This window comes from Danio rerio, chromosome 19, assembly GCF_052040795.2.
Source record: "Danio rerio strain M-AB ecotype USA chromosome 19, GRCz13ab, whole genome shotgun sequence".
Taxonomy (NCBI): domain Eukaryota; kingdom Metazoa; phylum Chordata; class Actinopteri; order Cypriniformes; family Danionidae; genus Danio; species Danio rerio.
The window spans coordinates 50844987-50850000 of record NC_141039.2 but is presented as its reverse complement, the minus strand read 5'-3'; the positions used below and the strand labels follow the sequence as shown (position 1 = coordinate 50850000).

Below are 5014 nucleotides of genomic sequence, written 5' to 3'. Positions count from 1 at the left end.
GAGAAAAGTAATAAAATACTGTAAATATTAAAGAAAACACATGTAAACCAGTATACAGTCAAATCTATTGAAGGACACAGCCACTATTGACCTCCTCCATCCATGCTGGCACAGAACAACACAGACCTGCCACCGTCTTTAATGTTTGCAGAATGATTGCTAATTGAAGATTTGTGTGAAGCAGTGTCAAACCGCTGCTTCAGTGAATTCATACTGAACTTAGTAGTTTCTAATGGTTAGGAATAGATGGTTTCTGTTTGGTTACTATAGCTAAAACAATGGAGTTTGGGCTGCTTGAATGGCATCTGTGTTAACTGTTTTGAAAAGTGGTGGGGAAAATGTGTCAACCCAATGAGAAAGGCTGCACACATTTGCAAGACCAGTGTAGGGTTTTCATTTCTATCCGTCATCTCTATGTGCAATATGTTGTTGTCATCCATCCATGAAAGAATAATCCAGATTTAACTTCTTAATATTATTTATTTGTTCGCTTTCATTAGAACACACTGGTAAAACATCAGTGCCTCAAGGAGGAAGGAAATCACATAAAAGTACTCGGAAGTCAAAATAAAAGTCCTGTTTGTTTACACTTGCGCACAATGAACTCTTGCGCATTTTTGGCATACAGCAGTAAGTAGTATAATCTAAGAAATAAATAAACAAAATACATAACAAAACATAAATTTATAGGATTAATGAGAACATAAAACTCAACAACCGGTCTTCTGCTCTGCTGGGATAGTGATCATGAAAATGAAGTGGGAACTAGTTTCTTTAACCAGGTCAAAGCAAACAAGAAAAACTGCAACAGGAGGTACAATAGAAACACATGATAGAACAGTAAGAGTTTCACAGTGTTGTTTACAGGGGGACCACATTCTACAGGGAATCCATGAGCGCAAGCTGACCTGCTGCATCACTGTCTGGTATAGGAACTGCAGTGCTGCTGACCGCAAGACCCTCCAGTGCACAGTGAACACAGCCGAAAAGTGTGCACAGTATGATAATATTTGTTTTTCTGGAGAAAGTCTTATTTGTTTTATTTTGGCTAGAATAAAAGCAGTTCTTAATTTTTTAAACACCATTTTAAGATCAATATTATTAGCTTGTTCAAGCTATATTTTTCTCAATAGTCTACAGAACAAACCTTCGCTATACAATAATTTGTCTAATTACCCTAACCTGCCTAGTTACCCTAATTACCCTAGTGAAGCCTTTAAATGTCACTTTAAGCTGAATACTAGTGTCTATTCTAATATTATTTACAGTCATCATGGCAAAGAGAAAATAAATCATTAGACATTAATTATTAAACCTATTACAGTTAGTAATGTGTTGGAGAAATCTCTCCATTAAACAGAAATTGGGGAAAAATAAACAGGGGGCCAAAAAAATCTGACTTATACTCTATGTAGCATCACTGTCCTGGGAGACACAACATTTCGTTCCTCTGTATCTTCACACATTTAGCAAAATGACAATAAAGCTTGACATGACTATTTTAAACACAAACCGTCAGTGAACTAAACGTTTTTGCTGATAAATTGCTAGTTTTAGCGGTTAGTAGTGAAACCAGCAGCTCTAATGATCTTGTTTAGGTGTTCTTCAAGAGCTGTAGGACTATTTTGATGAAAGGTTTTAATTCACTTCAAATGTTGACTACTGTATATACTGTTCAATAACTTGCCTGATGAACCCAATAAGCGGAACACTAGTATCTTGCAAAATAAACAGTAAAATATTGTCCTCTTATCATAGCAAAGACTAAATAAAATGAGTAATTAAAACTATCATGTCTAAAAATGTGTTCAAAAACCGGTCTGTTGTGAAAGATTCAAAATAATAATAATAATTTGTGAGGAGGAGCTGATCATCTAGTCTTAAACTATTTATATGCAGAATAATAATATGCTGGCAGCTGATTGGCTGCTGTGGTGAGTATAAAAGCTTCCTGATGAATGTGTTTCTGCCAGAGTCTGAACACAGATCTCAGATCAGCACAAACAGCAGCTCATCATCATCATCATCATCATGATGAAGATTCTGGCTCTCGCTCTGCTGGTGTTGGCTCTGCAGACTCTATCATATGCACAGGTAATTCACTTATATTTTCATCCTAGCTTTAATATTGATTAAAATGATAAATTACTTAAATGATAGTTTAAATGTATGAAACTGTACATAACTATTGAAGTATAACTGTTTTTTATTGATTCGCTATGTGAACTGAAACATTATTATGGCTATTTATTATCATTTCTTCGTCTGTGTCTGTTGTGTTAATCTGCTTTTCACAATCTACATCATAAAAGCCCCATAGAAATGAAGATCTGTTGATCTGATAAAATCTGAGGAATTGTCACATATTTTCCCTATTAAACATATAAAACACTTGAAATAAAGTTTACAGCACTGTACACTCAAAAAAATAAATAAAATAAAATCAATGCTGGGTTACAGTAACAGAACTGTAACAAAGGATGTTATGCATATGCGGAACTAAAACAACATTATTGCAGAAGCTGATTTGATATTTAAACGATGATTTGAATATTCATCAGATCAGACAAACAGGAAGTAGAAAAGATGTCACCAGTGGTTTAACATACTGTCCATACTGTCTTCTTGTTTCATAACTAAAGCAAACCACAGTGTCTACAACTACTAGAGTCACAACAGTTCCTACAACTACTACTATATCAACCAGCAAACCCTCATACAACTCCACTAATGGCCCGCCGGTCCTGGAGGCTCTGATCCACCTGCTGGTTCTTCCGGTCTTTGTGTTTCTTTGGTGGCCCTGAGAAAACCTGCAGATTCTGCTCCTCTTCTCTTTCTAAAGCTGATTTTACATGAAGGGTTAACTGCTGGAATTAATATTAGACATGAATACTGTAAACTATAAGAAATAAAAGCCATTTTCATACAAATCTGGACTGTGTCTGATGCCGATTCTGAAATGTTAATCTGAAAACATTGATTATTTACTTCCCTTTGCTTAACTTTGTAACTACTGTATATGCATGAATACAAGAACTATAATGATAATTAATGAGATTAACTGCTGAAGATAATATTAGGCAAGGCAAGGCAAGTTTATTTATATAGCACATTTCATACACAATGGCAATTCAAAGTGCTTTACATAAACAAGAATAAAAGAAACAAGTAAAATAAAAATAAAAACAAATAATAAAAATGCATAAAAACAAAACAAAACATAAAAACAGGTAAAATGTGATATAAAAGAATGAAGAAGAAGAGAAAAACATGATAGTGCAATCTGTTGGACGCAGCACAGTGCTCATACAGTAAAGGCACAGCTAAACAGATGTGTTTTCAGTCTTGATTTGAATGTGCCTAATGTTTTAGACATTATTACTACTGTAAATGATTAAATAAAAGCCATTTTCATACAAATCTGGACTGTGCCTGACGCCAATTGTCAAATGTTAATCTGAAAAACAAGATTTATTTACTTTTGTGTGTTTACAAGCTGATCATATGGGTTTGTTGACTATAATTACTGTATTTAACTAAATAAAACACCACAAGTAGGATTTATAAGGGAACTCTCTGTACTTGTACTGGTGTTAGAGTAAATGAGCTTTGCTTAGTGACTGATACAGCTGAGAATATATCAGTTCCCCATTAAAGATGGATTGAAATCTGTTAATGTTTCAATAAAGCACAATATTTCTCTGTTTTCTGTTGTTATTTATGTTCTGAAGACTTTAATTTATTGCACAGCGCTCTGGAATACCTGATTCTGTTAGTCAATCATAACATTCTACACCTGAATAAACTAATAACACAGAATCATCAGGGTATAAAATCACACAGATGGACAGATAGATAGATGGATGGATGGATGGATGGATGGATGGATGGATGGATGGATGGATGGATGGATGGATGGATGGATGGATGGATGGATGGATGGATGGATGGATGGATGGATGGATGGATGGATGGATGGATAGATAGATAGATAGATAGATAGATAGATAGATAGATAGATAGATAGATAGATAAACAGACAGACAGATAAACTGCTCATTTCTCTGGATCTGAACATTCTTCAAATCATCTGTGGTAGTGTAAGTTCACACTCCAGTAAATTACAGGACTCTTCTAGCTGTTTGACAGTAAACAAGTCCACTATTAGTAAATCAGGAGGAACACAGAGAACAATTGTTGGACAGAATGGAGGAATCAACAAATGCTGATGATCTTGTGGACGACTGTAACTCTCTGTAGAAGAACTGGCCTTTAAAACAGGAACATACAGACGACACACTTCATTACAGATCCTGACACAAACACAGAAGCATGATCATACATTACACATCTCCCAATCACAGTAAAGGACAACACCTCAGAAACCACTCACAATACCCTAACAACCAGCTAGCAATACCTTAGCAACCACTCACAACATCTTAGCAACCACTAGAAACAAGTAAGCAACCACATTACAAATGCCTAGCAATACTTCAGCAATCACTAAAACTCCCTAGCACCTGCCTCACGATGTCTTGGCAACCATCCAGAATACCAAAACTGACATTTAGAACACCATAGGAAAAGAACCACTCAACATCCTAGCAATCACCCAACAACCACTCACAACACCTTAGCAACCCCCCATTATACCCTAGCAACTGCCTATCAATGTCTTAGCAACCATAGAACACCCTAAAAAACCCTCAAAACACTCCAGCAGCCTCTAAGCAAACACTTAACACCCTAACAACTAGATTGCAATGCCTTAGCAACCACCTCTCTGTTAAACAGAAGTTGGGGAAAAGATAAACAGGGGGCTGATAATTCAGATTATAACTGTATATACAAAATCTTCAGAATATTAAGTCAAGATCATGTTTTATGTTGTAAATTTATTTGTAAAAATAAATATATCAACACTATTTTTTAATAGTGATATGCACGGATAAGCACTTTGTTTAGAAACATTTACGGGTAATTTTTTCAATATTTTTTTTCACAGATTCTA

General features: G+C 35.2%; 1 long non-coding RNA gene across 1 annotated transcript in view; it reads left to right on the top strand.

Moving 5' to 3' along the window:
- The window catches only part of LOC100536771 (uncharacterized), a 4689-nt gene extending 983 nt beyond the window's left edge, over positions 1 to 3706 (top strand). The window contains exons 1-3 of the long non-coding RNA XR_015517251.1: positions 1 to 2094; positions 2643 to 3080; positions 3373 to 3706. The exon at positions 1 to 2094 is cut by the window's left edge and continues 983 nt beyond it. This is a non-coding gene — a long non-coding RNA (uncharacterized LOC100536771). The remainder of the gene's footprint in view (positions 2095 to 2642; positions 3081 to 3372) is intronic.
- The last annotated feature ends 1308 nt before the right edge of the window (positions 3707 to 5014 follow it).